The 16,505-nt window shown below is 39.2% G+C and overlaps 1 long non-coding RNA gene across 1 annotated transcript; it reads left to right on the top strand.

Moving 5' to 3' along the window:
• Positions 1 to 840: 840 nt before the first annotated feature.
• LOC110195429 (uncharacterized) lies at positions 841 to 16,084 on the top strand. Its single transcript, XR_002320898.2, has 3 exons — positions 841 to 1,299; positions 1,486 to 1,555; positions 15,662 to 16,084. It is a non-coding gene; the product is annotated as an uncharacterized LOC110195429 (long non-coding RNA).
• The last annotated feature ends 421 nt before the right edge of the window (positions 16,085 to 16,505 follow it).

Raw genomic sequence — 16,505 nt, 5'->3', positions numbered from 1 at the left:
ATATTTCCGTATTAGTCATTTGGTACAAGAAGACTTGAATAAAAGGAAAAAAATGAAAGAAAGTGAAAAATAGCATGCTTCAGTCTGTATTCAATCAATGTCAGTTCTTTCTCTGGAGGTGAGTAGTAAGCTTCATCATTAGTCCTTTGGGATTATCTTGGATCATTGTATCACTGAGAATAGCTAAGTCATTCACAATTCTTCGAACGATATTACTGTTACTGTGTACATCATTCTCCTGGTTCTGTTTACTTCACTATGCATCAGTTCATGTAAGTCTTTCCGGATTTTTCTGAAATCATCCTGCTTGAATGGCTAACATTTCTAAGAAAGTGTCTAACATTAAGTGACAAAAACATTCAGCCTTGCTTTACTACTATTTTTAGTGAGAATGCTATTATTGCTTTCCTGCTTTATTTAATATCAGTTTGAGGCTTCAACTATATGTATTTCTTACCTTATTAAATCAGGCAGTCAGTAACCATTTATTAAACACTTAGTATATGCCAGGCACTGCTAAGCAAAGGGAATAAGAAAGGCTTAAGACTTCCCCTGATCTCAAGGAGCTCACTGCCTAATAGGGAAGACAACATGCAAACAACTAGATGCAAACAAACTATAAACAGGATAAATTGGAGATAATACAGGGAGGGCACTAGAATTTAGGGGGATTAGGAAAGGCCTTCTATGGAAGGAAAATTAAAGATTCCTCTATTGTCCTATATTTTTAAAAATAAAAATGGACACTGTCTTTTATCGAAGGTATTCTAGTCCAAAGATATATATAGTTATTCATACAGATAAGATCCTAGAATTTGAGCTAGGAGGGGCATCAGAGGCCATTCTTGTCCAACCTCCAGGGTTGTATACGGAGTCCTTGGAGGGTAAGTGATGTGCCAAGTTCACCCAGTGAGCAAGTGCCAAAGCAAATACACTGAATCACTATGAGATCTTTGAGAAGTCCATATTCATTAGTTATATTTAGTAATTGCTTAGAGGATGGTTGACTGGCATCGATGCTCCCTACCAACCAAAAGTCCCCTTTGGAAAACCCTTATGGAAGGGGTTAGGGGAGGTATGTACCTGACTGTGTGGCTTCTAGAAAACTCAAAGCAACTATCTCAAACTGAAAAGCTTGCCTTAAATTTACAAACCAAGAAGAAAGTATTTAGTAGAAAGGGAAAACAAAAGATACATTTGTGGTGTTAATTATAGTATCAATAACAAATAACTATTGATTCTAGGATGAAATGGAGGTGTTAGAAATCAGAGATTCAAACAAGCCTTTGTGAAAATAAGGTATGATTGTATCTTTTCACATTTCAAAGATTGTTGTATCACTTAGTACCTCGCTGAGGATTCTTAAGCTATTAATCTCTGTTGTAGCTTGGGATAGAAGCCTGGTTGATTCAACTAAGCATTTAAGGTCTTTCTTAATTCTAGTATGCTTCTAGTATGAGACTCTAATACTGTGCTTCTTCGTAGATGCTTAAGAGGACTTGAACCCATGTCCTTTGACTATGGCACTAGGTTACTTTCCACTATTCCACATCAGGTAAGCTTTACTTAAACTCTTAAGCTCAATATGTCCAAAATGGAAGTCATCTTTTCCCCCAAACCCTACCCACTCCTAACTACCTTATTGCTGATGAAGGCAACACCACCTGGTCCTTTAGGCTCAAAACCTATGTGTTATCCTTGACTTCTCACTATCTCTCACCCCCCTCCCCTAATCCAATTTGTAGCCAAGGTCTGTTGATTTCACCTTTGCAACATCTTTAGAATATGCCCCCTCCTTTTCTCTGATACTGCCACCATTCTGGTGTAAGCTTTCACCCCCTCAGGTTTGGACTACTGCAGTACCCTCCTGGTGGCTCTGCTCGAGTCTCTCCCCACTCCCTTTCTTCCTCCATTCAGCCACCAAAGTGATTTTCCTAAAGTGCAGGTCCTGTCATGTCACATCCCCCCCGCAATAAAGTCCAGTGGCTCCTGGATAAAATACAAAATCGTGTTTGGCATTCAAAGCCCTTGATAACTTAGTGTCTCCCTTTCACCTTTCGGATCCTCTTGCACCTTACTCCCCACCATGTGATCTGTGATCCCGTGACATCGATCTCCTTGCTGTTCTTCAAACAAGACATCCCATCTCTGCGCCAGGCATTTTCTCTGGTTGTCCTCATGCCTGCTATGCATCCCCACACTCTCTACCTCCTGGCTTCCTTCTAGTTCTGGCCAAAACCCCATCTTCTACAGGAAGTTTTGTAACCCCTCTATTCTAGTGCCTTCTCTTTAAAAATTATTTTCTGTTTTTCCGGTATATGACTTGTTTGTACATATTCATTTGCTTGTTGTGTCCTTTGTTAGACTGTGAGTTCCTTGAGGACAAAAGCTATCTTTTGCTTCTTTCTGTATCACCAGTGCTTAGTACAATACCTGCCACGTCGTAGGTGCTTAATAAATGCTTAGCGACTGACTGAAGACTTTTCCTTTCTTTTTTTAAAATTACTTTTTTTTTTTTAATGTGAGGCAGTTGCAGTGAAGTGACTTGCCCAAGGTCACACAGCTAGTGAGTGTTATGTGTCTGAGGCTGGATTTGAACTCAGGTCCTCCTGACTCCAGGGCCAGTGCTGTATCCACTGGATCACCTAGCTGCCCCAATTTTTCTTTTATTAATAGGATTTATTATAGTTTTTCCTCCAAATATTGAACTATCCTTTTACTGTAGTTAAAATCATATTTGGTTTTTATGTATCTTTTCAATCTGTTCATTGCTCTACTGCCTTTATTTTAATTTGGTTTTGGTCCAATATGCATTAATGATATTAGGCTATAATTTTATTTTTCACTCTGGCTATTTTTCAGAAGCTTCTTTGAAGGTCATATGTCTTTTCTTTCTTTCTTCCTTCCTTTCTCTTTTTTTGTCTGGATCTCCCTATCTTGACCAAGTTAGAAGGTCAGTGGCCCTTCACCAATTCAGATTCCACTACTAATTACACAGGAAGATCAGCTTTGACCTTCTCTGTTTCTATAATGGGTTGATCTGCCCCTCTTTATGCAACTCGATAACTCTTTGCTCCCTGGACCTCAACAAATTGGTGGTGCACTTAGTGCTGACACCTGATTGGCCTAGCCCACATCAGCTCAGAGTTCCCAAGTTCAAGTGGTCCACCAGCCTAAACCTCCCCAGTAGCAGGGATTACAGGTATGTGCCATGATGTCTTGCCATATGTCTTCCGGCAGATTTTTTAAAGTACATATTATTTGCAAGTATCCATCTCTTGCCTTTAAAAAATACATTTAGTTTTTCTGTATAGGTAATTCTGAGTTTACTGCTCATGCTTTTTAATTTTGCCTGTCATTTTAATTTCTCCAATTGTTCTTAATTTACCTGAAGAAATCTTTTGTGATCCTGATCAATTTCTCTTGATATTTCACTTTTCTGATTGAAACCTGTAAGATTCTTTGTCAATGTTGTCAATGTTGGAGGTTAACAATAATGTTTAATTAAATTTTAAGATTTTCCTCATCAGTCTTATGAATTTTTTTAAAAATTGTAAATTGTCACTTGTTTTTTGTGTTTCTAGAAAATTCCCTCAAATAATTTCCTAGAATAAGATATTTAGCTGTTTTTAACCCTATCTTTTCCAGGATGTCCATTACCCTGAAGTTTCCATATTATGACCTCTTCTTCAGATCTATTACTTACGCATTTGCATGGTTTCCAGTTCTCACAGTAGTTGAGTTATTTTCTGAATATTTTCTGTTGTCTATAATTTTGTTTTTAGCTCTAATAAATCTAGTTTTGGTTACTTCTATTGATCCTTTCAAATTTTCTCTATGTTCTCCATATTGGATGTCTTATCTGCGCCTCAATTTCAATGAGTTGAAACTTGCTATTTACCATCCCAAACCTCTTTTTCCTTTATGCTTCCCTTTCTATTTACAAACATCCTCTCCTGTACAATAAGTTCTGCCATAACACTTGTTTCAAAAAAGTGCATTTGTTAAGGAAAAAAGTGAATTTGATATGTTAGGGAACATTTTGAACATAACTTGAATTTTGAGTTTGTTTATGCGTGATTTCTTCTCTGAAAAACTATGAGAGAACATAGAAGACTGTACTACTTCACAACAACATAAGCTGCAGCCCTTCCAATGCCTATTTCCATAAACAAACTTCAGATGTTTTTCGCAGTAAAATACTATATGTATTGCATATCTTTTGGTGCAGTGGGACCTGTGGGCTGATGAGGATTAATCTAGCCCTCCCCGCCTTCCACCACCTTCAACCATGTTTCAGCTCCTTGAAGTTCTATCCTCCAGGCCAGCTAGTAGGAACCAGGGTGCAAGTTAAACGTCATGTATTTCTTAACCATTTAACATTATAAAACTGTGCTGCTGTCTTTAATAGGTTCCTTTTTTTTAATGTCACTAATGCAATTTTTGAGCATTGTTCCCCTAAACCAATTTTTCCTATGAGCCTTGTGATTTTTATAGTTTGATTTTTTCTTAGTGATATGCTTTTTGGGAATGTATAAGTTGTTATAGCAGAGCTGACTGTATGTGTTATGTAACAGTCACTCTAGAACAAGAAAGTATCTTATTTTGTGCTACTTGAAGAATCATTCACACTTGCAAATTTACAAAAAAAAAAAGGAAAGTTAAAGCTGGAGGTAGGAAAGTGGAGCAGAGTTTTAGCTCATTTTCTCTTTTCAACTTCAATTAATATTCACTTTTATTCACACGTCCTTACCTCAAATATAGCAAGCAACACCCACTCAAGCAGCATGGGTAAGAAAGGAATAGGCAGAAAGTTACACACCTGAAGCCTCCCTTTCTTTTGTTTTAATAGAGATTGTAAAACTTCCTTCTATCTTTTCCAGCCTCTAGGCATTTGAAGATCTAAGCCCTAGATTGTAGGGTCATCTCTGTTCCACCGAGGGGCATAAAAAGAAGGACTTTTGTAGAGGGGTTGGTCATTCAAAAGAACTAAATCAGGCTTTTCTTCAGACTGCTTTATCTAATTTGTGATTCAAGGCCTCTACCCTCTTCAAAAAATGTTAGGCCTTCTGTTTGTTGATGCCTCTTGAATCCTTTAAGAAGGCTGATAGGTTGATTGGCTAATATGACAGAAAAAGGAAATGACAAATATTGGAGGGAATATGGGAAAATTGAGATACTAATGTACTGTTGCATCAAACTTTGATACCCTTTGACGCCCAAAGGGTAATCAAACTGTGCATAACCTTTGATCCAGCATACCACTAGGAGGTCTGTATCCCAAAGAGATTAAAAAATAAAAAAGGGAAAAGGATTCAGTTTTACGAAAATATTTATAGCAGCTCTTTTCGTGGTGGCAAAGAATTGGAAATTGAGGGGATACCCATCAATTGGGGAATGGCTAAACAAGCTGCAATATATAAATGTAATGGAATACTACATAAGAAATGACAAGCAGGCAGATATCAGAAACCTGGAAGGACTTAGGTGAACTGATTCAGAGTGAAGTGAGAAGAACCAAGAGAACATTGTACACAATAACCGCAGCATTATATGATGATCAACTCTGAATGACTTAGCTACTGTCAGCAATACAATGATCCAAGACAATTCTGAAGGACTCATGAGGACAAATGCTATTCACATCCAGGGAAAGCGCTGATGGTATCTGAATGCAGATTGAAGCATACTATAGTATTTTCACTTTCTTTATTATTTTTTTTCCTTATTGTCTGTTTCTTATTGCACAATATGATTAATAAGGAAATAGGTTTTACGTGATTGCTCATATATAACCTGTATCAAATTGCTTACCATCTTAGGAAGGGAGGGTAGAAGAAAATTTGGAACTCAAACTTTTTTAAAAAATCAATGTTGAAAATTACCTTTACATGTAATTTGAAAAAATAAAATATTATTAAAAATAAGACTGATAGGTTTTCATTCTTCAGTTATAATTGAAATTTTAAACTGTAGAGTCTTGATTTAGAAGTCCTGGGTTTAGAGACTTGGGTTCAAATATTTATTCTTTTACTTACTACCTGTATGACCATTGACAGGTTATTTTGTCCTTGTGGGCTTCTCATCTAGAAAATTCCAGAATTAGACTCTATGATCTCTATGGGCTCTTCTAGCTCTAAATGTTATGAGCATAAGTGTGGCACTTGGGACATACTCACAAGTCAGCATTTGAAAGTCACCACATCTTCCAGATACACTGTGTCAATATTCATTCAAAATCAGAGTTCACAAGCCCCGATCTGTCTCTTTTATTAATCTATCTAGATGACACATTGGTTCAAACAAAATACATTTAGCTAAACTGTATAGTAAAATAAACGACAAGAAAGTTCCCTCCATATACACACAGGAGTACAATCTCCTACAGATTACTATACCAACAGTGGTAGAGGAATGTATACAAGGAAAATATTTGGCTAGTATAATTCTACTAGGATTACAGGAAATCAGAAAAATGAAATATCAAGATAAATTAAAAAGGATCAGAATGCTTCTGAAATGTCTCTCTTCCCTGAAAAGCCATCAAAGGCCTCTGGTGATACTGTTGTTTCACAAGCTGGCATCTCCACTGAGCTGCAGTCTAAAGGTATCTCCTCTCCTGGCATCTCCAGTGAGCTATATTCCAACTTTCAAATGACTTTTCTGTTCTCTTGAGGAAGAGGTTTCAGTTCTTTTAGCATATAGCCTCAGGAGCTATCTAGATTTGTAGTGGCTTAACCCTAGAGTCATAGCTAGCCAACCAGTAGAATCCCTTAGGTTTAGGGCAAATTGGTCTCTTGAATTTAACTCCTCTTCTGACACTTAGACTCAGTCTAAACTCATATTTGAAGTATGGTGAGAAATTCCTTCTAACTCCAATTATCTTCCTGGTTGCTAGTCTGAGTCGCTGAAAAATCATCCCAGGAGCTGGATAGAGTAGGTAGCACTCCCCGTAAGGCATTTGTGACCTTTGTCATGCTTCCCCCCAGGAGCTAAGAAGCAAATTGTGGTACTTTCTACCTAGGCAACCATGACTGAAACTCATTCATAATAAGGTATTGTCATTCTATCAGACTATGAATGAGTGTTCTGGTTTGGTACACTGAAGGTGTATTGCCAAGTTCACATTTTTACTTATAACTAGCCCTGTTTACTTTCAATAATGTGTGGAAGCATTTCCATACTTCATACCTATATTGTACCTTAGTACTCTCCCAATACCATGGTCTACCCCAACCCTCATTTTGTCCCTGAGTGAGAGTCAAAGACAAGCCTCATATATGTAGGTCTGTGACTGAGAAGAGTCCATGATGTTAAATGAGTCCTCATTTGGTTGGGGAATAGGGTGGTTTGCATTTCCACGAAATTGAGGTTTCAACAAGTCAAGGTCAGGAACCTAGTAGAAAGATACTGGAGCTGAAAAGGTCAAAGGCCACAGTTGGTGTCTGGAGCAAAATCAGGGTGAAAACCAGAAATTACCAAAAGGTTGGGGGTTAGGGTACTAATGAGGTAAGAGTCAGAGTTCAGGATTCAGTAGTCTGGCAAGGAACTGGATGCTGAGTTAGATAAAGAATCATCTGTCAAGTCCTGAAATAAATCAAAACTATGAGTTCAGGAATAAAGATTATTTAATTGAGATAACAGGGTAGCAAATCTGCCACCCTGTGGGATGTCCAGTGGATTTCCCAACCAAAGAGACCCATGAAAAAGTTTTTGCAGTTTTAGGAGGAGAGGTGGAGGAGACAGTATGAAGCAGCAAGGCCTGGTCACCACCCCAGTGGCCTCTGGCAATCTGGGCAAGGAAAGCCACTTCATTCTGGCTGTTTTGCCCTTCGTGCCATGAATTCTGATGGAAAGGGGCAAGGATATCAAAGTCCTAGATCCAGCTTGGATCTCCCACAAGGCAACATCTGGGATGTGGGACTCAGGGTGTGGTTCAGCTCAACCTAATCAAAAATAAATATCTTAAGAGCAGGAACGCAGGGGCAGCTAGGTGGGGCAGTAGATAGAGCGTCGAGCGCCTGCCCTGAAGTCAGGAGGACCTGAGTTCAAATCCTGTCTCAGACCAAACACTTGACACTTAATAGCTGTGTGGCCCTGGACAAGTCAGTTAACCCCAATTGCCTAAAAAAAAAAAAAGAGAGTAGGAATGCAAGGACATTACTGAAACCCTGACATTACAAGGAATATTTAAGGGAGTGGCAGTCCATAGTACATTTGGTATTAACAATTTATATCATTATATTGACAATTTTGTGACATCTAAACTTATTATACTCTTTTAGGCTATAGGGGAATTAGGTTGCCCTCTCCTACATATTCTCAGCTCATTATCCCAAATCTCACTTAAACTGGTATGTTGGGCCTCAGAGGGTGAATGACTTCTTTTCTCCTTAGAGTTCTGGTGGTTACCCTGAGGAGTTAGGTATTCCAATACCATTGCTCATGAGACTCCCCATCTAATGGCTCCTCCAAATATCTATTAACCAGTTCATATCTCCCTAGTATTAGTCATCCAGCTGATACCAGTTATCCTTTAAAAAAAACCAAAGGGATAGTAACTGAAAACATATAGCAAGAACAGATATGCAAATTTCCCTCCCTATCAGGGGGCTCACTCTTCCTGGGGAGAGAGGGGTCTAGATTCTTTTTTTTTTGGCAATTGGGGTTAAGTGACTTGCCCAGGGTCACACAGCTAGTAAGTGTCAAGTGTTTGGTCTGAGGCCAGATTTGGACTCGGGTCCTCCTGACTTCAGGGCTGGTGCTCTATCTACTGCGCCACCTAGCTGTCCTGAGAGAGAGGTCTAAAGCTTGAAGTAGTTGGTAGAAAACATTGCCTTCTCCCCACACCCCAGTTTGTGTATTTTATAGTTCTTTTGTCCCTTCATGAAGTTCCAACCAATTTTTTTTTCTGGGCGTGGCACAGCAGATGCTTGAATGGCTTACTTGTTTACAGCACAATTTATCTCAAATGTTGTACCAGTTCATCACTGGGTTGAGTCAAGTAGGTTGCCCCTCAGGGTTAGCTCTTCATTGGATTCAACTGCTGTAGCTACTGTCAAAATTTGCCACTGACTTCAATTACTGCACTTTTAGTGGCTCTTGTGACCTTTCAGTGCTCACAAGGGTATATACTGTTTCATTCTATCTCTTATCTTGATGTACTTATTCATCTAAAACCAGGCTTCAATAAATACCAAGAACAAAAGAAAAAAGGTATAGAAACACGAAAGCCCCGTGGGCAAATAAGCTGTTGCCTCTACCAGCTCTGAAGCCAATTATAAAACTTTTCATTATCCCACAGAACCAGTCTCTCAATCACTTATGGCCCCAAACTGGCTCCCTAAAGCTTCATGGTTAGAGTGGCAGCAGGAAGAGAATATTTGACTTGCTCTGTAGAACCCAAGAAGGCATATCTGGACACCATTTAAGGACTTGGCCCTCATTGTTCAGTCTCCTGCTCCAGCTGACTTAAAGTAGAGGTCTAAAGCTTGGAAGACTGTCATATGCTAGAGTTTGTACTTCTTGTTTTGGCCCTAGATGACTACACTAAGAGTAGTGGGTAGAAACCCAAGAGAGGCAGATTTCATCTCAAAAACTTCTAAACACTTAGAATTGTCCGTAAGTGGAATGCACTGCTTCAGGAGGTAAAGGGGTCTAGCCTGTTCAGTTCTTTTGAGACTTCTGCTCTTTCTTTGTGATAGTTCTAAGGAAGAGAAAATTTATTTTGTGGTAATTTAAAATTGATTAATATTTCTCCATGAAATTACAATGAAAATCATGCAGTAAGAAGCAAGAGAAAATAAATTCGAGGCTGATGGTTTACAGGAACTTTATAGAAAAGGATGTTAGAAGAACCAATCAAGCAAATAAGTTTTATGAAGGCATTTATAATCTAGGATTGATTCTACTTCATGACATTTTGATAACCTATTATATATATATATATATATATATATGTATATATATATTTATCTATATATGTATATATGTATAATATTTTGGTCTTGAGTATGCCCAAGGAATGAATGATATACTTTCCCTTCTTTTGTATTTTGTGAAAAATGAGGTAGAAACTTTTTGGTGTTTTTTTCCCCCCTACATGTATTAAATTATGCTGAGTCTTCAAAAGAGCATAAAGACACAGTGAATTAGCTAAGTACTTTAGTTGTTCGAATAGTGGATTTGGCAGTTATTTTAAAACTCAAGACTCGATATTGATTTACTTTTGCTTCTGGTAGCTTTTAATCAGATTAAAAAATGGAATTTGGCTTTTTAAATAGCCTTTTGATTATAGGAGGTAATGTGAATTACTCTGCTAGCTAGTTTTACTTGCTTTACCTCATCTGCAAATTTGAGAGTCATCGTGGAGTGAAAGATGGGATTGAAGTCCCACCTTTGACACTCACTGGCTAGTGACCTTCTGCGAATCAGTTTACCTTCCAGGTGCCTTTCTAAGACTAGAAGTTCCATAGTCTTTCAAAGCCAAACAGGATTTTATATTTGATCTTGGAGGCAATTAGGGAGCCGCTGGAATTTATTGAAAGGGGGAGTGACATGGTCAGATTAGCTTTTTAAGAAGGTCACTGTGATAGTGAGGGAATTGAGTGGATTAAAACAGCAAGTGGTTAATTGTGGGAATTGAGCAAACCACACAGCCCATTTCCCTCACTTTGAAATTAAACTTCTGTTTAATTCCTGACTCTCTTGTCTCTAGCCTGTTCTGTCTGGCTGTAATCCATACGTTACAGGCCAGTTCAGCCTAGCTGATAACCTTGTTAGAGGTCTGTATGTGAGGTTGGAGCTGATGGTTAAGGGGAATGGGGAAGATACAAAATTTAAGTAATGCATTATCTACACTATTGCAGATAGCGTTGAGGTTTAGAGGTTTAGGGGCGCTGTCCTCCCTGTCTTTTTGTGACACTACTTCTTACTTTGACTACTTTCTCAGTCTTAGTGGGATCATCATCCAGGTCTCACTCCCTCTGTGTGGAAGTACCCCTGGGACTCTGTCCTAGGTCCTTTTCTTTCCTCTTCCTTCTCTATGCTGTATTGATGACCTCATCTGCATCCATGGATTCAACATCTCTATTTGTTCTTTGTCCTTCATTCTTTTTTTAAAGACTTTATTAGTTTATTTTGATTTGTCAACAATCGCTTCCAATAAGCTTTTGAGTTTTAAATTTTCTCTCCCTCCCTCCCTCCCTTTCCAAGATGGCATGCAATCTGATACAGGCTCTACATATACATTCGTTTCACATTAGTGATGTTATAAGTAAGAATTAGAACCAATAGGGGGAACCATCAGAAAGAGGAAACAATACACAACAGAAGAAAAAAATAGCAACTAGTATGCTTCGATCTGCATTCAAACTCCATAGGTCTTTCTTTGGATGTGGATAGCATTTTCCATCATGAGGTCTTTGGAGATGTCTTAGATCCTTGCATTGCTGAGAAGGGTTAAGTCTATCAATATTAGTCAACATGGCTGATACTGTGTACAACATTCTCCTGGTTCTGCTCACTTTGCTCAGCATCAGACCATACAAGTCTTTCTAGGTTTTTCTGAAGTCTGCCTGCTCATCATTTCTTATAGCACATTTATATGCCATTACATTCATATACCGCAACTTGTTCAGCCATTCCCCAATTGATGGACACCCTCTCAATTTCCAATTCTTTGTACCACAAAAAGAGCTGCTACAAATATTTTTATACATGTGGGTCCTTTTCCCATTTTTAGGGATCTCTTTGGGATACAGACCTAGAAGTGGTATGCACATTTTTATAGCCCTTTGGGCATAGTTCCAAGTTGCTCTCCAAAATGGTTGGGTCATTTCACAACCCCATTAACAATGCATTAATGTTCCAATTTTCCCACATCTTCTCTAGCATTTATCATTTTCCTCTTTTGTCATGTTGGCCAATCTGATAGGTGTGATGTGGTACCCCAGAGTTGTTTAGATGTGAGTTTCTCTAATCAATAGTGATCTAGACCATTTTTAAAATGTAACTATAGATAGCTTTAATTTCTTCATCTGAGAACTGCTGTTCATATCTTTTGACCATTTATCAATTGGGGAATGTTTGTCCTTCATTCTTGAAGAGGACTAATGATATCACAAGGGTGATGCCTTGACTTGCAAGTGGATTAGATATAAGTGAGGCAGAGCTGCACAAGGTCATCAGCCTCACTCTCTCTCCTCCAGAGTCATCTGAGCCTAGTGACAAATCACAAGTCAAGATGACTGGCAATGGTCCAAGATACAGTGGAAAACCTTGGTGTCTTGGATGTCTGGCCAAGCTCTAAGCACTCCACAGTGCCTGTTTCAGCCACCTTCATGGCTGTTGGAACAAATTGTTCTCATCTGCCCATTCTACCAAGAGAAGTCTTCCCAACCTTGGGATAGACATCCCCCTGACTCACCAACAGGGGTAAGGCTCATTGGTTACCTTTAATCTGTCTTGAGTTTTCCTGGGGTGTGGTTGAATCTTACAGCTTCTTGGAGCCACTGGTGAGAGTTGGGTGAATCAGGTGGATACCAAAGGGGGATAAGCAGCCCTCACACCAGAGGTACTGCTCCTCCCTGAACACCTCACACACCCCAGTGATCTATCTCAGTGGTGATTGCTAATTTCTCCTTCCACTAGTTCAGTTCTTAACCAACTGATAACTTTCCATTTCATCTGATTCTTGTTTTTGTTCTCTTATATGCTCCAGAGAGGGTATACTCAATGTATGAGAGGTTTTCCTCCGAGTCTATTAATAGAATCAGGTTAAAAAAAACCCAAATCAATCATCAATACTTCTCTTTTCCCAGAATTCTGTCTTTTGACATAAAGGCTTATACAGCCCTAGTTCTCCTAAAAGAACAGTATTTTTTTTTTGGCTGGGTAATGGGGTTAAGTGAGTTGCCCAGCGTCACACAGCTAGTGAGTTTTATGTGTCTGAGGCCGGATTTAAACTCAGGTCTTCCTGACTCCAGGGTTGGTGCTGTATCCACTGCTCCACCTAGCTGTTCCCCCCCTTTTTTTTTCCACAAAAACTTAAATTATAGTAAGATCATTTACAATGATTATTACGTGTGTTCCTCATGCCAGTGTCATTAACAAAATTGCCTTACTGCCAGGTAAACACTTCAGCACAGCACCAACTGAGTGACTATATTCTTGCTTGTTTCCCATGAAAGAAGATAAAAATCATTCCAATGTACTCTCCAATTTCCCAGAAAATACATTAACTAAGATTCAGTAATCTTTGCAAAGTTGTAGCTATGTATTTAGAATTCCCAGGTCTTGAGGTAGAAGTATTGTTATTGATATTTTGAAGTTGACAGAAGGTAGGGATACTAAGAAGAGGAGTTGAGGAGGGAGTGCATTATAGGCATGCCAAATAACCTGGAAAAAGACATGGAGACAACAGATGAAATGTAATAGATGAGCATCCACAAGTAGGATGGTTAGGTTGGAATATAGAAGGTGTGAAAGGGAGTAATCTATATTATCTATCTCATCCCCTAAAGTTCCATTATTGTATCTTCAAATGCTCATTGTAACTTTCGGCCTGCATGTCTATTGAGCATTTCAAATATAACACATCCACAACTGAACTCAAAATGTTTCCCTCTGAACTCCTAATTCCACCTAGCTTCCTGATTTCTGTCAAGGACACCACCATCTTTCCAGTCAGCCAGGCACCTAACCTCAGGGTCATCCTTGACTTCACTTTCACTTATTCTCCCAGAGCCAATCAGTTGCCAAGACTTGTAGATTCTACCTCTAAATCATCTGTGGACTCTGTCCATAGTTCTGATCCCCATCACCTTTTACCTGGACTATTGCACTAGCTTCCCATTAGTTCTCCTTGCCTTGGGTCTTTTCACCCTCCATGCTGCTTCCAAAGTGATATTCCTAAAGCACAGGTCTGATCATGTCATCATCTTCTTTCCTCCCACCTCAATAAGCCTCCATGGCTCCTTTTTGCCTGTAGGATAAAATGCAAATTCCTCTGGCATTTAAAAGCCTTAAGCTAACTTTCTAAACTAATTTTTATGGTTATTCCTCCTCCCCTCCCCTAAACACTCTACAATCCAGTCAAACTGGCCTACTTGCTTTTCCTCATTCATATCATTCCATTTATATCTCCATGTGTTTCCGTAGCCTGGAATGCTCTTGCCTCTTAGAACCCTTCCTTCCCTTCAAGGCTCCAATCCACTGCCACCTCCTACAAAGGCCTTTCCTTATTCTCCTCATCCTTACCACCTTACCCTCCCTCTCCCCCAAGACTTTATTTTGTATTTATTTTCTATATATTTTAGGCTTACTTATCTGTGTACATATTGCCAATTCCCCCTTTCCCCAGTAGAATTTAAACTCTTTGACAGTAATAATAATAGCTAGCATTTATTTAGAACTTTAAGATTTGCAAAGCATTTCACAAATATTACCTCATTTGATCCTCACAACAATGCTGGGAAGTAGATGCTGTTATTATCCTCATTTTGTAGCTGAGGAAACTAAGGCAAAGAGACTTCAGTGACTTGCTCAAGGTTACATAGTTAGGAAATGTCTGAGACTGGATTTGAATCCCCGTCTTTCTGACTCCAGGCCCAGAGCTCTATCCACTGTGCCATCTAACTGCCTAGCTGAATATTACCTTGGCAACTATGTGCAGGATGGGAAAAGGGAAGGGGAAGGGAATAAGCATTTATATAGTGCCAGCTGTTGTGCTAAGTACTTTTTACAAATACTGTCTCGCTTGAGATTATATTATCACATTTGGAATGGAGATGTGAGACAGTAGAGGTAGGAGGAAAATGAGGAAGCTATTGAGATATACAGGTGAGGGATAATGAAAGCCTGAACTTGGGTAGTGGTGATGTGAGTGGAGAAGAGGGCTTGGATTTGGGACACATAGTATTGATTGATTATGTAGGGTGAAGGAGAGGAAGGAGTCATATTTATTCTCTAGTTCTCAGTAGAATCAATCAGTATATCAGTGAGCATTTATTAAGTGCCTACTATGTGCTACTGTGCTAAGTGCTGGGGATATAAAGGATAAAATAATCCCTACTTTCTAGGAAATATTGTCAGCAGAGACAACATGAGCATACATAAGCATAATAGAGGGACTGGACCAATGAAGGCCCAGTCATGTCTTTGTACTTGCCTTTTATTTTTGGTTATATAGATCATGTGTCATATTTTCCTTGTTTGTTTCCAATCCAGCATGTGGAACTTTGAGTATCCACTTTCCAGACATGAATGACTAAGGACTGGTACCCTGTAGTAATGAAAAACCTTTAATTGGCTTTGGAGCCAGACATGCTGATGGCTCAGGAGAGTCTGGGCTAGAACCCAGCTGATCTTTCACTCTCTTCTTTGGAAGTTCTTTTTTTTGGGGGGGTGGGGTTTAGGCAATGGGGTTAAGTGACTTGCCCAGGGTCACACAGCTAGTAAGTGTTATGTGTCTGAGGCCAGATTTGAACTCAGGTCCTCCTGAATCCAGGGCTGGTGCTCTATCCACTGCGCCACCTAGCTGCCCCTTCTTTGGAAGTTCTTGAGGGAGAAAAATGGCTTTGGGTCACAGGATGGGGGAGCCGGCTATTTTTCCCTACCCAGCTGATCACACATTTTTTTCACTTGCTTTTATTCTTTCCAGATCTTAGGTGAACTGAGTATACTGAAATGGGAGTGCCCAAGTAACTGGTGAGTTTGAAAGGTCCATCAGAGCCATCAGAGAAGTTTCCTAAAGTGGAAATGACTGACAATAGAGGAAGTACATACAGGTGGAGGGGGAAAGACTGTTCCATGAAGATAGCATTAGTTTCATAGCCTGTGACCCTTTGTGACAGAGAGAAATGCTGGCTATGGAATCTAGAAAGGCACCAATTCACTGAGGCCAATGGAGATTTACATCTAAAGAGAACCTCATAAGGATTCCACAAAAGGAGAAAAGGACTTCTAGGGTCAGGAGGCAGTGGGGTACCCCTTTGGCTGCATAGGTTCTCTATAAACTGGCTTTACTCCCATTTTGTTTTAAGTTTGAGCCCACCTTCCCAGGGACCTTATGTGTGTATATATATAAAGGGAGAATGTGCCCCTAGGTCAGGGGAATGTTTTGTTCTTGTAACATTTCCTTTTTTTTCCCTAAGTGTTATAAAAATTTGTTATTATTATTATTATTATTATTATTGTTTTACTCCTAATGAGTAAAATAAAAATCATTTATGAGACATTTTGGTGTCTCCTCGGGTAGTGTTGAAAGGGAGAATAAACAGACAACCATGAAAATAATTGAAGTTTATATACCAGGATTCATTGTAGTGGATAGATTCATTGCTGTACCTGGTATCAGGAAGGCCAGAATTCAAATCTAGCCTCAAATACGTATTAGCTGTGTGACCCTGGGCAAATCACCCAACCCTGTTTACCTCGTTTCCTCATCTGTACAATGATCTGGAGAAGGAAATGGCAAACCACTTCCGTGCCTTTGCCAAGAAAAC

Source organism: Phascolarctos cinereus, unplaced genomic scaffold (genome assembly GCF_003287225.1).
Source record: "Phascolarctos cinereus isolate Bilbo 61053 unplaced genomic scaffold, phaCin_HiC Scaffold_4;HRSCAF=312, whole genome shotgun sequence".
Classification (NCBI taxonomy): domain Eukaryota; kingdom Metazoa; phylum Chordata; class Mammalia; order Diprotodontia; family Phascolarctidae; genus Phascolarctos; species Phascolarctos cinereus.
This window is presented reverse-complemented; position numbering and strand designations above follow the sequence as displayed.